General features: G+C 37.8%; 1 long non-coding RNA gene across 3 annotated transcripts; it reads left to right on the top strand.

Annotated features, from left to right (window-relative positions):
* The first annotated feature begins 1,074 nt into the window (after positions 1–1,074).
* Positions 1,075–9,557, top strand: LOC309506475. 3 transcript variants are annotated; one of them, XR_014208783.1, is made up of 3 exons: positions 1,075–1,169; positions 1,866–1,998; positions 8,763–9,557. It is a non-coding gene; the product is annotated as an uncharacterized lncRNA (long non-coding RNA). The 3 variants fall into 3 exon arrangements; XR_014208784.1 differs by having other exon boundaries at positions 1,117–1,235; XR_014208785.1 differs by having other exon boundaries at positions 1,136–1,173.
* The last annotated feature ends 7,091 nt before the right edge of the window (positions 9,558–16,648 follow it).

Genomic DNA, 16,648 nt, shown 5'->3' with positions numbered 1-16,648 from the left:
ATTTACAGGAGATCTGAAGACATCAGCATAATAAATGAGGTGAAAACAGGAACTGTTGTCATGAAATAAAGAGTGTTTTCAGGAGATCTGTTAATATTGATGAGCCTCAGGCTCAGACTATCAACACTCATTCAACAAGCCATTCAGGATCATCAGCAGATCATCTCACTTTATTCTGAGTGTTAGAAACACATTATTTGAGTCAGGAGCTCGAAGTAAAAGACAATACTGTCATTTTTCACAACGTGACATGGATAAAACATCAATAATACAAAATACACTAATGACACACAGGTAAATAACTACCATAATATGTCCATATGAATGTAAATATAGGCCTGATAGCACACGTACATCTCAGAGACCTCGATTGATTCTACTTAAGTAAAAAAAAAAATCCTTAAGTAAAATAACAAAGTATTTGTACTTCGTTACATTCCACCACTGAGGCTATGTCACGTATGTATCGTCAGGTTTTTATACCTCAAATTAAAACCCAGTGATGTCCACAGATCTTATGGTAACAAAATAAAAACGAAACTAAGATTATTCCCTGTATCATAAAGAAAGAAGAAAAAAAAACGTATATTTTGTGTTACATTTTACTAATGGTGTTGCCTACCATACCAGAGCTAATTCAGGTTAAGTACACTGTGGCAAGAGCCAAAAATCAATAAATTATAATAATGATGACGCATGCAAAACAGAGAGAAAAGACTACCGTAACATAATAATTATTCATGGTTTGCTACAATTACATGATTTCTGGTAGCCTATATTGGGGTTCGTGATTTTCACGCTAATCCACTTAAATTAATCGTGTAGGTCAATCACAATCCCTCTCGGAAATGTCCCCCCACCTCTGGTGACACGCAGCGATATCCCGTGGCTTCTCAGAACGTTGGAGTCGGCGAGCCAATCAGGGATGAGTTCCCTAATGAATATTCATGAGTCTTCCCCTAACACCCTGCACAAAAAAAAAAAAAATTGCAGAGGGTGGCTGAAATCATAGACAGTATATAAACGGGCTGAAATGCCCCAAAAGCTGGTTGCCAATCGCCGTTAAAAACAAAGAAGAAGAAGAAGACAGACTTTTATTTTGGTCTGGCTATATGACATCATAAACCTGCGCCGTGCCCCTGCAACTGTTGTGATTAGACTGAAGAAAGGTTTGTGGTTTTACGCATTTAAAGTGTTTACATCGATACACGTTGATTTGGTAATTTTTACAAAAGGTATGTGACCATGTCTTATTGAACATAGCTTTGTAATATGCTTAATATTCAGGTTTTTTTTTTTTTTTTGTGAGTAAAGCGGATTCACATAACAGAAAAGTAAGAGTAACGATCTCATCTCGCGCACTATATCATTTTATCGTAAACACGAATTCGGTTTTGGTTAGTGATGGAGAAATGGAGTCAATTGAATCTAATGCTTTGCCAAATGACTCACTGATTCAAAGCGCTTGAATCACCGCGCGCTGACGAATCCTGCCGCTCAAAAGTGTAAAAATAAAACGAAACCAATATATATATATATTAATAATGATGATACATTTTATGAACAAATCGCAAATGGTTTCTAACAATAATCATGTTAAATCTACAAATCAAAATATGAATTGTCTGTATAAGTTATTATTTTATAATTGTTTAGTGCTTGTTTTAGGTGATTTTTGTCTAATCCGTTTATTTAAAGGATTAACGTTAGTTAACTTTCAAATAAAATTTCCTGATAATTTACTCACTCCATGTCATCCAAGATGTCCATGTCACCAGTGCACTGAACTACTGAACTAGACTGATTTATTTTTCTTTCTGTTAATTATTCTCATCTTAAACATGATAAATTGTCCAAACACACAGGAAAACTCCTGGAGAAACATCTGAGATCCACGTGACACTATTATAAAGATGGCGTTTATTAAAGAGGAGAGTGAAGACATAAAGATTGAAGAAGTGTTCAGCGTGAAACATGAAGATACTGAGGAACAAAAAGGTTAGTTTCATTCCGTCCTTATTTAAATGATCCACAGAAATGAATGATATTTATGAAGAATGTCATATGAGTGTCCTAATTAAAGCGGTTTTATTTGATGTGGAGCGGGTCTTCTCATGTGGACAGACATGTTTGTTGAGATCACATGGAATGACAAATGGAAATAAAGTGTTTCCGCATGAACTTTAGAGGACCTGTACACTTGCATTATATGGACTAGATAGATTATTTATATGGATTATGAATCTCTATGTTGAAAGGAAATCATTTACATCTGGGATGGTGTGAGTGAGTAAATGATGAGAGAACGTTCATTTTTGATGAAGTATCCCTTTAACTATCACCACAGCCCCATCAAGTACCATTCACTAAACCAAAGATTGAAACCAAAAACAGTAATATTAATGATAATGTTAACATTTTATGAAAGGTGGCCATTATTACAATAATACACTTAAAAACAATCAAGTTTGTTGGTGAAAAAAAGATTTATATTGGCAAATCATGAAAATAGTTACAATTATTATTTTGACGTATTGACATCCATTTTATATTAAACCCTAAACAAGTCAGTCATTTCATTTGACATGAGATCACTGCTGTTAGCAAAAGACAACAAGCCCACAATCCAAATGTTTCTAAAAAAAAAAGCTTGTTTTTTAGGCAGTTTCACTTGTATTAAAATTAGACAGAGCCAGTGTGGGCTTATGCAGATATACTTAGAGGTTATGTTTTGCTATTGGCCCTGAACGTATATATTTTTGAACAATCTGCTTTCTTAAGGTGCTCTAAACGATGTTGGGTGATGCCACTTCTTGTTGACGTTCGAAGTATTGGGTCTTAGTATTAGTATTAGGACATCTATCCTCTAGCGATGTGCATGTGTCTCCTCTCCTCCTTTAACTTTAAGGCCTTAAAAAGTCTTAAAAACGGCCAGATTTTCATCCTAGGTCTTAAATTTCATTTAATCAGGTCTAAAAAAGTGTTTACCCTCGTTCATTTCCAGAAATGCTGGCCACAGAAAGTTATTACAAAGTAGCAAAAATGTATGGAGTTGTAGCCTACAAAGCGGAGCCCTAGAGCATGGGTCTCCAACACGTCGCTTGCGTGCTACCAATAGCTCGTGGCTTGATATGAGCTAGCTCGCCAGAGGCCGTTCACATATCGCGTCTTTTGCGAGCTCAAGTTTGTTCAAATGTAGGCGTGCAGCAAGCGCGCTCATAATTGAAGCGACGCGCAAATTTTTTTTACCAGGCGCAACGAGATGAAAAAAAATCTCAACTTTTCTGAATGCCGCAAACGCACCACAGATCATGTGACAGTCCTGGATAGATAGATAGATAGATAGATAGATAGATAGATAGATAGATAGATAGATAGATAGATAGATAGATAGATAGATACTCTAATGATCCCGAGGTAACTATCTATCTAACTTGAATAATGCGTCGTGTAGGTCTTAAATTTCAATCTTTATGGTCTTAAAATGTCTTAAAAAGGTCTTAAATTTGACTTACTGAAACCTGCAGAAACCCTGTTTATATAGAATATAGAAAATAGAAAACATAGAAAACTTTAACCACAGTAATAGATGTCGGCATCAGCTGCTGTTGAAGCACATCCTTTAATCAGGATATAAGCATTCGATTTGCACCACTTCATCTCTCACAGTCACAGTTAGGCTCGCGCACTGTTAAACAAGCTCTCGGACACACTCGGTCTCTCTCGGTCACTGTTAAAAATAATGTGATATAATTGTATTGCCATGTCATTCAAGGTTAAGCACCATTTTTTTTCTCCTTAAAACATAACGATGATAAAATAAAAAATAAAAAAAATTCCCAGGAAAACGGATCGAAACAAGGCAATAATTAAGGTGAATTAGCAAATATGACTAAAATGTCCAGGTGGACACTGTCAAAACGGCAATCAATGAATTAACCAATGACTTTAACCCTCGGATGTACACATTGCGAAACATAACGCAGAATTTAGCTGTCAACACTGATTCATCGTTGATTCAAACCTTTTCAGCAGCTGTCAGAGACAAGTAGAGTGCAGTCTGGACGGTGTAAAAGTTGCAGATGTCAGGTTATAGGCTAGTGTGCACATGCATGGACAGGAGTCGTCCCATATTCGATTTCAATTCGACATGTTCAATTGTGAAGTCATTCAACTGTGCTCTCAGAGTTAGTGATATTTATTAAGAGCCATCGAGTCATCTCCCACCACATGTGTAATCCACTTTTTCAGAGTTGCTCACTATGTCACTCTATGCCACTTTGGCATTAGCAATCACTTGAATGCTACAAGTTATCGCGCTAAATTGCGTCTGCCTGCTGATCTCTGATTGGCTGAAAGCGCGCGCTCGTCGGCGACGTCAACACCAACTGACTCTGCATGGGCATGTGTGTTTAGTAATGTCATGATGACTGATTTTATGGATTACATTTACATTTTAGTTTTGTTTATTACCAATAAATACCAATTAGACTTTTAGACAAATTAGACAAAAAACGCCGAACTGACCCCAAACCAGCTCAAATTTTGTCCACCCGCCTAGGGGTGTGACGGTTAGTATATAACCGTGAGACCGACGGTTATAGTTGAACACCGTCATTACAACTCTATAACCGCCAAAACCGTGTTATTAAAATATTTTTTACAAAATTTTTTTAGCATAGAGAATGTTTAGATACTAATTAAAAACAATTGTTAACAGTCTGTGTTATTAATGGTCTACATTGTTTCCAACTGTATTTGATTCTTTGCCAAGTAGCCTACCCTTTGACCGACCGCCAATCATTTGAGATAGAAATAAAAGCTGTGATAGTGATGTGATGTATCATTATGAGATTTATTAAACAAATGAAAAACATTTGCAATAATAAACATTAGCAATGAACATTTGCAATCGGGAGACATGGTTTTTACCACTTAATGAAGTTTTGTTTTATAAATCGTCAGACATGATTTTTACCACTTCATTAACTTTTGCTTTGTAGAAAGCCTTTCTTTAAAGCGATTTGCGTTTTGTACAAATTGTATCTTAATTTTAATAAATGTTTCATCAACCAATTGCATGTATTTAATAAATAAAAATAGTAGACAATATAATAACCGTGTCATCGAGGCTCCGATGCGCCGCGTTCACTTGCATTGCATTGTGAAGTTGAAATAGAGCGCATCTCATCGTAAATGAATGAAACTCAGCGTAGGCCTATGCCTCATACATAAGCATTAAATATCTTTGCTGCATCCTTTCTAGAACAGACAAGGGATTTCTTGGGGCTCGCATCAGCAGAGCATTGCATCGTTCATAGACTGCACAACACTCAGCGGATGGCGGGCGGTGCGGCTTTGAAATCTGGTCAAAAAACGTTGGTGCGGATGATGAGTTTTGTGATGAGTTTTGTGATGCGGTTGCGGATGAACTAATACCCCATCCGCATATCTCTATTGATAACAACATTGAACACTACACAAATATTAATTTTATACCGAACGAAACGCCCCCCCCCCCCCCCCCCCCCCCGACGACGACGGTTATGTTACGACGGTTATGTCACGTCATAACCGTCATCACCAATTCTGAAACCGGCACACCCCTACACCCGCCTAAACCCTTTTTTTACCTGCACAATCGAAATCAAAACCCACCCAATCTGGCAACACTGTTCACTTAAATTAAAGGAGAACTCCGGTCAATTTTAACATTGAGCTAATTTTTTTGTACATTTGGAGTGCTGTCAGTACAGAAAACAATGACAACAATCGGTGTTGCCTACACCGTGTTATCCTCTTTTTAAAATGTGCACCCTGTTGACTTCAATGGGGCAAGTTTTAAACCTGCTTTTAGCCTCTTAACATCCTTGATGTGTCATTACAAGTGCACAGGTCATGTGAGTGATTCCTTCAGAGTGAACACGGTGAATCTGACTATTTCCTGTTTTCGGTCGAAGTCCACAGTAGTCGATTGTCGAGTTGTACACTGTTGCTTAGTTACCTATGATCACGCGCGTGAACTTGACAATTGACAGTTTACAGTTTGACAAAAGCACAGTGTTGTGTTTTACACAAATATAAGTAGGCTAAACACTTTTTGCAGTTTTAATGATGTCTAGGCCTGTCACAATAACAAATTTTGCTGGACGATAAATTGTCCAAGAAATTATTGCGATAAACGATAATATTGTCGTTCTGAGACCATTTTCATCTAATATAATGATAATGGCATAATAATGCAGGTACATCTTTTCAAAGATCTATAAACTTTTATTTCTAAAGAATATTAAACATTGAAAACGGAAAACATTTTAAATATCCACAAAAAATGAACAAAACAACCAAAAACAATAAAAGCAATGGACTCTCAGTGTCTGTTAACAAAAAAATTAACTTGAATAAATACCAAAAACAATAAATAAAATGGATGTAAACAAAATTGCACTTCAAAAAATATTAAACATTAGGCTCAGACATAAATAGTGATGCATTCCACAACAGGCAAAACTGCCTGTTAGGACCTTTGTAAACAAATTTTAAAAAGCCTCAACAGGCCATATCACACCATTTTGCACTGTCCTCCTGTTACTTTGTCGACTAAACGGCCGAGTGATTGTGTACTGTCGGGAAACGGAGACGCACTTTATTGCGTGTATATGCTACGCACTGAAAATACTTCGTTAGGATTAGGGGTGAGGAGTGCATGCGTATTACACGCCATAAAGTGCGTATCATATGCACGCAAAAACTAGTTTGGGCGTATAAATGGCACGAGAAATAACATTCGTGGTATAGATACGCATCATGAGATCGGGCTCGCTGGATCGCGTTTGGCTTTGAAACCAATTCCATCTTTTTTCTCTTTTTTTTTTACTCACAACTAGCATCTTCTCTCTCCCGGCAGTCACCGCAAGCAGTCCTGCTTTCCCATACAAAGACCATGTGACTAACAAGCGCCGCCTCCCCACACAGAGACCATGCAACTGACAAGAGTGTTCACACTCCTCCTAATATACGCTAAGGAACCGAGAGTGGTCATCCAGTCTCTTTGGTAGAGAGAGAGAGAGAGAGACGAGGAAAACAAACAAGCATGCAAATGGAATTATCACGGCCGGAAAAATTATCGAGCTCTTTTTTTTTATTGTGCGATTAATTGATTTATTGACTATCGCGACAGGCCTAATGATGTCCTGTATGAACAAAATGACGGAGTATGTTTTTATGTTTCCACTATTCGATCGCGCCCGTGCCTCTCTCTCTCTCTCTCTCTGACACACACACACACACACACACACACACATTCCAGCATTGCAATCTTGACATCGCAGCCTGTTCATTTTGCTGCGTTCACACCAAACGCGAATAGAACGCCAAATTCGCATCTATCGCGTCTAGTCACAGATTTGTGAACAATAATTGAGAGAAATAGGCCTTTTGTGTACATAGAAAAAGTCTTAGATCTTTGAGTTCAGCTCATGAAAAATGGGGTCAAAAACAAAAGTGTTGCATCACGTCACGTCACGAACTCAGCTCACGAACTCTTGTTCGTCTTCTCACCGGAACACGCACAGCAGCGGAGCAGCGTGTTCACAATAGCAGCTTGAGTTTCGGTCCGCTGAAGAGGTGCTTTTCTATGGCGAGCAACTTCTGTGTTAGGCTTGTTCTAACTGTGACAAGTCAAAGGTCTGAAGAAGAACGATTTAGTGTAATTGCCGTTCAATGTTGCTTTATTATTATTATTACAAAGCGCTAACCTAACCGCTATTCACGCACTTGAACGTCTTTGCAACGGCTGTTTTTTCCCCCCTTTTTTCTGCTGATCTCCTGCGTCCCCCCTGCAGTATCTTTGCACCCACTGGGGTAAATGTTGGAAGTTGACATGTCCTTTTATATTGACATGATGGTGGTTGTACATTTTAAGGTTTCCAACACTGGCGCAATCGCTGCCATTTTCTGCTAGTATTTATATCTCGGATCTCAAGGGTTCTGGGGTCCGTTCTTTGTACGTCGCTAACTCAGTTAGCTGGATTTGATTGTTTACGATTTTGCATGATCTTGGATTGTTTGGTTCTTCGACACTCATCCTGGACTTGCTGTCATACATAAACTTCGGCTATTAGCTCTTGCTCTGCTCTGCTCGGAGAAAAACTGTGCGCGCTCTTTGGCCATGGTAAGCAGCCAATAGCAACATTGCTGATTAATGTTTCTACTATCAATACATATCCCCTTTTAAAGGGGATTTATCATTAACCACCAGCTGCAGTGTATGTCCAAATCAGGCTACCGAGTCCCATTTCACCCATCTGGGATAGTTTGCTGCCAGCCTGGGAAAACCCTGACTAACTTCCGGCAAATTTTGATTTGCTCTGCAAGTCTGCCCAAGAGCGCATTCAAGCCCATTTCCAATCTTTCAAAATCGAGGCACCAATCACAAACTTTGAGGCGAGCTTTACACAATGACGATAGCTCTGATTGGTTTTAGGTCTATCCAGTTACGCCCAGAGGCATTTGAGCGACGTCCGTTGGTGATGCCCCTTTGGAAAGGGGCTGTGAATGAACCTTCCCCAGACCCACACTCAGTTACAATTGAGAATGGTCTGGTGTCAACCAGGCTAGTTTGCTGCCACAATGTTTGTGAATTATCGTAAACGCATGCAGACATTTTCCCAGTTAGTCATCAATTAGTTAAGCTGTGAGGTTGTCAGCTGTGTGTTGCCATTAAACTGGTGTTAACTTGTATTTGTCTTTTTTTGCTTTAGACCTGATGCCACTGAAAGAGGAGAGTCAAGAACTGAATAATATGCAAGATGAACATCATGATTTCAAGACTGAAGAGAAATCAATCATGAGACTTCACAGTGGAGAAAAGCCTTATACTTGCTCTCATTGTGAACAGAGTTTTGCATATAAAACGACACTTAAAGTCCACATGAGAATTCACACTGGAGAAAAGCCTTATACTTGCTCTCATTGTGAACAGAGTTTTGCATATAAAGCAACACTTAAAGTCCACATGAGAATTCACACTGGAGAAAAGCCTTATACTTGCTCTCATTGTGAACAGAGTTTTTCACATAAAAGCAACCTTAATGTCCACATGAGAATTCACACTGGAGAGAGTCCTTTCACCTGTCAACCATGTGGAAGGAGTTTTGCTCAAAAACAAACCCTTAAAGACCACATGAGAATTCACACTGGAGAAAAGCCTTATACTTGCTCTCATTGTGGACAGAGTTTTGCATATAAAAGCGGTCTTAATTCCCACACGAGAATTCACACTGGAGAAAAGCCTTATACTTGCTCTCATTGTGAACAGAGTTTTGCATATAAAGCAACACTTAAAGTCCACATGAGAATTCACACTGGAGAAAATCCTTATACTTGCTCTCATTGTGGACAGAGTTTTGCACATAAAAGCGGTCTTAATGTCCACATGAGAATTCACACTGGAGAGAGTCCTTTCATCTGTCACCCATGTGGAAGGAGTTTTGCTCAAAAACAAAACCTTAAAGACCACATGAAAATTCACACTGGAGAAAAGCCTTATACTTGCTCTCATTGTGGACAGAGTTTTGCACATAAAAGCAACCTTAAAGACCACACGAGAATTCACACTGGAGAAAAGCCTTATACTTGCTCTCATTGTGAACAGAGTTTTGCAAATAAAACGACACTTAAAGACCACATGAGAATTCACACTGGAGAAAAGCCTTATACTTGCTCTCATTGTGGACAGAGTTTTGCACATAAAAGCAACCTTAATGTCCACATGAGAATTCACACTGGAGAAAAGCCTTATACTTGCTCTCATTGTGAACAGAGTTTTGCATATACAACGACACTTAAAGACCACATGAGAATTCACACTGGAGAAAAGCCTTATACTTGCTCTCATTGTGAACTGAGTTTTGCATATAAAACGACACTTAAAGAGCACATAAGAATTCACACTGGAGAAAAGCCTTATACTTGCTCTCATTGTGGACAGAGTTTTGCACATAAAAGCGGTCTTAATTCCCACACGAGAATTCACACTGGAGAAAAGCCTTATACTTGCTCTCATTGTGGACAGAGTTTTGCACATAACAGCACCCTTAATTCCCACATGAGACTTCACACTAGAGAGAAACCGTTTATTATAAAAAAAAAAAAGTTCACATGTGATCAGTGTGCAAAGAGTTTCACACGTAAAGCAGCCCTTAATTGCCACTTGAAGATTCACTCAGGAGAGAACAGTTTTATATGTCCTCACTGTGGAAAGAGTTTCAGTTGTAAAAGTAACCTCAACACTCACATGAGACTTCACACTGGAGAGAAACGTTTCATCTGTAAAATGTGTGGCAAGTGTTTTTCACGAGAACGAAATCTTAAGGCTCACACAAGTACTTGCACACAGGAGAGAAGCGGTTCACGTGTTAAAAAACCTCTCAAAATGCTGGCTGTGGATGCGAAACGCTGAAAATCAAACCCGATCCGAATTTTTTTATTACGGACGAAAGTTTCGTAGACAGTGTGCAAGCGTGATTGACATAACGTGAGATCGATTTTTTTTTTTTTTTACGTGCGAAAATTTTGGATGAGAATTTCTGACTCCGTGTGCAATGACCTTTACACTTACCAGAGTTCTCAAGCTCACCTATTCCCCTTTATCCCTTCATCACAGACACTATATCACCCCAGCAAAGAGACACAGTCAGCGTCTGGTCTCTCCATTGTATTACCCTGTAAAATTGTACGAGTAAGACAAAATAAAGACTCTTCATGACCAATTTGACACTTCCAGTGTATTTATCTGGATGTTCATGTTCATTAAGGCCACATTTACACATTGCCGGGTATTTAGAGAAACGAATATTTACGAATAAATGAATACAAATGGCACTCAGCCATTTGCTGTCCATGAGTTCCCCAATTATCACTCCTGCCTTGTGACATGTGGTCCATCATGCTGGAAAATGCTAGGATCATCATCAAATTGCTCCTGGGCAGAATTGACTCTTCGCAGGGAGTTTGATTGACAGGCAATCTGACCAATAATAATCCGCCGAATACGCCATTTTTGTCCGACAAAGTAGTTAGGAGAGTTAGTAGATTAACGTTGGAGGATTTGAACTTGAAAAAAAGGTGTGTACTGATGTCTTTCCACGGTTAAAACAACATTCCTTCTGGGGCCTGTTTCAATAAGGAGGTTCAACCAACTCTGAGTTAAAACTTGAACTCTGAGTTGACTTACCCTGAGATGGAAAACTCTGAGTTTTCGGTTACAGAACAGCTGAAATGAGTTAGTTCAATCAACTCTGAGTTGACTGACTCTGAGTTAAGCGCGTGCACCACAACTATAAAAAGCCATTATCAATGGAGCGCAGATATTACGAGTCACCATGGCAACAGCGCCAGACAAAAAGAGGTCTTCATATTTCTTCACATTTTAATTACTGTTATACAGTGATGGGTGTAATTAATTACCAAGTAATCTAAATACTGTAATTTAATTAAAGGGATTACTCTTAATTCTTCTATAATTTAAAGTTTAATCTGATGTAATTTTATTAGACTATAGAACAATTCTGTATAGGCTTTTTAACATACATTTTTAAATGTTATATTTTTAATGTAACCTTCTCCCTCTACACACTTTGGTCAATTCAAGAATAATTCATGCAATTGTTTATTTGAAAGCATTAAAAGTGCTGTTTGTCTCTCCTTGTATTGTTCAAGTGTTTAAGGTTGACATGGGATTTAGTAATTAGTAATAAGTAGACCAATAATTTCTAAAGATAGTCATTATTACATTAATCTAATTACACTGTTGAAGATGTCATTTGTAGTTAGTAATACAAGTAACTGAAACTGGAAGAACAGTATGTTATTCAACCTAATTTTAATTTTCATGTAGGTGCAATCCTGCAGGCATTAAAAGAACATGGCAGCAGCTGAAATTTGTATATAAAAACATAATTCAGTCAAGTAAGGCTTGAGCATAGTATGGGTGTAGGCTACCTGACTTTACAAACATTTGACATATTAAATAACTAAAGCATCCAGTGTCTAGCAGTGCAGCAGCATTTTTGGCTGAGGGAATTCCTGGACGGACTTCAGAGCCAGTCCCAAAGATCCAAGGGCCTTCATAAAATGTAAGATGTTTACATACATGTTATTTTTTATATAGGCTATTTTTGAGATTTCCATTTATTTTACTTTGGGTTAGGATTTTTGTTGGTCCCAATAGATTCTGATGGTAATATCTGTCTTTTGGAGCCTCCTGTCCCAACAGAACCCCAGGCAGTTGTAAGTCGCCTACTCAATACACCAGAAATTATGACAAATAGTGTTATAAAGTTATACTCAACCAAATGCTCATCTTCACAGGACGATGGGGATAAATAGTTTCTGCTGCCACAGAGAGGCCTACAGAGGTAATGTTAATATTATGTGTCTACACATCAAACAATCTACACATTCTGATTTTTTCAAATTTTTATGTGGAGTAGCCTATAGAATCTAAGTTTAAATCTAAGTATAAACGGGTATTCTTATCTCTCCCCGCGCCCCCAGAGTGTGGAAGAACAGCAGGAGGACGGTCCATCAACTTCTGGTGCACAGATGAACACGTTCAGTGATTTCCAGTAAATGCCACAGTTTAATTCTGTAGAATTTGTTTAGAACTACATTATGTAACTCTAATCTACTACTGTGTTTTCAGTTGCCAGTAAAGGAGTTATATAGACTTCATCTTATTTAAAAAAAAAAGAAAATATATATATATATATATATATATATATATTTTTTTTTTTTTTTTATTAATAAAAGATTAATTTTATTAATAAAAATGTACTGAAAGAATGAATGAGGTGTTTAAACACCACTTCCACTTTAAAAGGGGGAGGAGACCGAAAGAAACTCTGGGTTTACTGAAGAAAACCTGCTCCCGACCAGGTTAGGTTCACAGAGTAAGTTACCATGGTAACTGACTCGGAGTATAAGTTACCTCTCTTTCTGAAACAGGCTTGACTTACTCTGCTTTCTCAGGTTTAACATACCTCCCATTCTGAAACAGAAAACTCAGAGTTTCCCTCATTTTAGGGTTAACATACTCAGAGTTTTCACTTAACCTCCTTTCTGAAACAGGCCCCTGATGTTCATTCATGTTTATTTGATGCTATAAATTAACTAGAAGGAAGAGGCTTTAACTGAGGCTCTTTGCAAACGGTCAATTGTGAGAAAACCCTTGAATGAAAAGCAACCACACACATAGATGGTCTCAGAATGCTTCACTGTTGGCACGACACAGGATTCATGGTAGCGTTCACCTTTTCTTTTCTCTGGACAATTGATTTTCCAAATGTCCCATACAGTTGGAAGGGGGCTTCATCAATTCACCACCTGTTCATCATTTCAGTTCAATCACCCAATACACAATGTGTATTTAAGTTCCTCATTTTCATTCAGTTGTGGTCTGGTATTGTTTGTGCAGACACTGTCACATGCTTGCCTTTGGATTACCTGATTTTGTTTTATTAAAGAACTTGTTTGTAGAAAGCTGTTTGACCCTTTTTCATCATCTTCATCTGAACTAACCGTGACAGTACACTTGATATAATATGAAAAATAAACCTCTGCATAGAAAAAAATAATAATTCACACAAACTCAAAACTGTGTTGTTTTTTGAAGACATAAAACATTCATTTAATTTCTTTTAATAATATGGAATTAAGCAAACTTTTTGTCAAACAACAAAAACAAAATGAGCTTTACTGATAAAATTAAAACATGGAAGAAATTCCTTAAAAAATAATGTTATGATGATGATATATTTGTGTAGGGACCCCTAAAATAAATATGCCTTTTGTTTTGAAGTGTTTTAAAATATTGAAATTTTTGCTTTTAATTTTTTTGTTTGTTTCAATGTGATATAACTACATGTTTTTGTTTCATATCCAATGAGACAGTGTTGAATGTAACTGTATTATTGCTGGCCAGTGACTGTAGAGTATGATTAGTTTGTGTCATAACGTGAGTTACGTGAAGGGGGAGGAGCATCGCACACGGCTTGAGAAGATGGTAGGCAATTTGAATGCTTGTGTTAGAAGCATTGTTGCCAACTTAGCGATTTTGTCGCTATTTTTAGCGACTTTTCAGACCCCTTTAGCGACATTTTTTCCAAAAAAACAAAAAACAAACGACTAGCGACAAATATAGCGACTTTTTGGACAAACTTTAGCAACTTTCCAAATATCGCCAGTACTGCAAGTGTGAGGCCTTACTGAGGTCTTAGCAGGGACCAATCAGTGATCACATAACAGCTGCCTTCTGTTTTGTTTTTAATTCAAACCATTTAATTTGACCGTTTTTTCCCCTCAAACTTATACACATGCAAAAACGCATATACACACAATATAAATTCAACTTTATTAAATGAACATAATATAAAAGGCGGATATATACACAAGCAAATATAAATACAAATACACACAGCTCGAACATTACAAACATTTAAAATAGCAAACATGTCACACTCTAAGGTAGATTTACAAAAGCACAGGAAAGAATGGGAGTTAATTCCTGAATTTAAGGGGTGGCTGAAGCCCTATGTGATCAATGACACAAGGGCTTACTGTCTGTACTGCAAGACAGACATTTATTGTGCCAAGGTGTCCGATGTTAAAAAGCACAATGAAAAGTCCAAGCCCTTCAATCAATCCAAGCAAATAACGTTAACATTTGCTCCAAAAAATGCAGACTCTTGCAAAATTGCAGAGGCAACCATGTCAATGTCGATTGACCTACCTAGGTCTTGTTGAGCTGGAGGGAGAGGATGCTAGATCAATAGCCAGAGCAGTTCTAGCTTTTCTTGGGAAGTGTGGCCTCAAGGAGGAGAACTTGCTTGCCATTGGCACAGATAATGCATCTGTAATGACAGGAGTGTACAATGGTGTACACAAAATTCTTAGGGAGGAGGAAGGCTCCAAAGCGCAGAGAGGCATACAAGGCTGTCTATCAAACAATAAACTGTGGGGAGAAGCCTTTGCTGATAACAAAGGTCTGTGCCACATGCTGGCTTTCCATAGAGCCTGCTGTGTCCAGAATCCTTAATCAGTGGGAGGAGCTAAAATTGCATTTCAGCCTTACCATTGTCAAGTGAACATTGTTACTATGGCGTTATTTTCCTGTCAAATGTCGAGAGCGCATTATTGTAGCGCGAAAGTACATTAATATAATGCGTGAGCACGAATCTCTCTGCTCGCGCGCGGAATATAATGTGCCGAGCGCGAATCTCTCTGCTCGCGCGCTCTCAGATACACGCTGCTCTTGTAAGAATTTTCTCTGGGCTCGCTATTTCTTTCTCTTTGCTCTCTGCATAAACGCTGTCAAAACGGCAACAACCAATCAGAAATAGGCTTCAACGACTGACCAATGAAAACGCGACATCGTATGGCCACAGTAGCGACACAGTTTGGCCAATCAGAGGCATTTTGATTAACATTACTCACCACGGAGAACGCTGGAGTTGTTTACTAAATGAATTCTGAATGTACTATCACAGTCTTTTTCTTTCTTTCTTTCTTTCTTTCTTTCTTTCTTTCTTTCTTTCTTTCTTTCTTTCTTTCTTTCTTTCTTTCTTTCTTTCTTTCTTTCTTTATAAATGATTAATCAGCAATAATATATCATAAATGATGTAGGTTACACATTTTGTAGTGTTAAGGTGGCTTTTGTTGATGTTGATTGGTAACATAGTATTGAGATTGATTTAAGTAGGCTACCAGGTTATTGGTATTGGACAAAAAAGAAAAAAACACAGATACAGTGCCTTACAAAGCTAAAACCCTTAATGGAAACATTAATTTCTGTAATCTAACTAAAATATATAAAGATTGATCTACCAGATAAAATGTTATGGTTTAAAATTCTAAAATGTTGTATACTGTATTACACCTGCTTAGCAGCAGCAGACACCAGTGCAGAGAGAAATGACCAGGTTATTTATGTTTAGGAAAGATTGTAATTTGTCTTCTAATCTCTAGTTTAGCAAGCGTATGAATATGTTTTGTTTAGTTAAATGGTCAGTTGACAACTGATATGTAAGCACTCAATTTATCATGTATAAATTCATATCTGTTAGTCTTTTGTGTTATTAGGCTAGTAAAATCACATGATATTATTTAATGAGTAAAGTATATACAATGTTTTGAATTTTGCAGATCATTCCCAGGATATTTTTTACAGGGATCTCAAAGGGACGAAAAAGGTTTCGATCTCCATGTAAAGTGGTCAACACCAGCAGCAGGACTCTTTCCATGCAGTTTTATCTAGTCAATAAGAATGTGGAAAAGACACCAAAACCATCAGATGATTTTACACTTTTCCTTGCTGGAATGGGAAGGCGTACAGTTAAATTATCTGAAGATGCTGGCCACTCTGAGGTAAATTAGAAAAGGACATAAGTGAGCTGGATCAAAAAGAAGGTTTAATGTTAAATCGATAATACGATGTCGCGTTTTCATTGGTCAGTCGTTGAAGCCTATTTCTGATTGGTTGTTGCCGTTTTGACAGCGTTTATGCCAAGAGCAAAGAGAAAGAAATCCAAGAGAAGTACTTAGGCATGCGCGAACGCACGGGACACAGTCTAAGCACATACATGCTTAC

This window comes from Leuciscus leuciscus, assembly GCF_965113295.1.
Source record: "Leuciscus leuciscus genome assembly, chromosome: 1".
In the NCBI taxonomy this organism is placed as follows: domain Eukaryota; kingdom Metazoa; phylum Chordata; class Actinopteri; order Cypriniformes; family Leuciscidae; genus Leuciscus; species Leuciscus leuciscus.
Note: the sequence above shows the minus strand (reverse complement) of the source record. Positions and strands in the feature narration are given on the sequence as shown.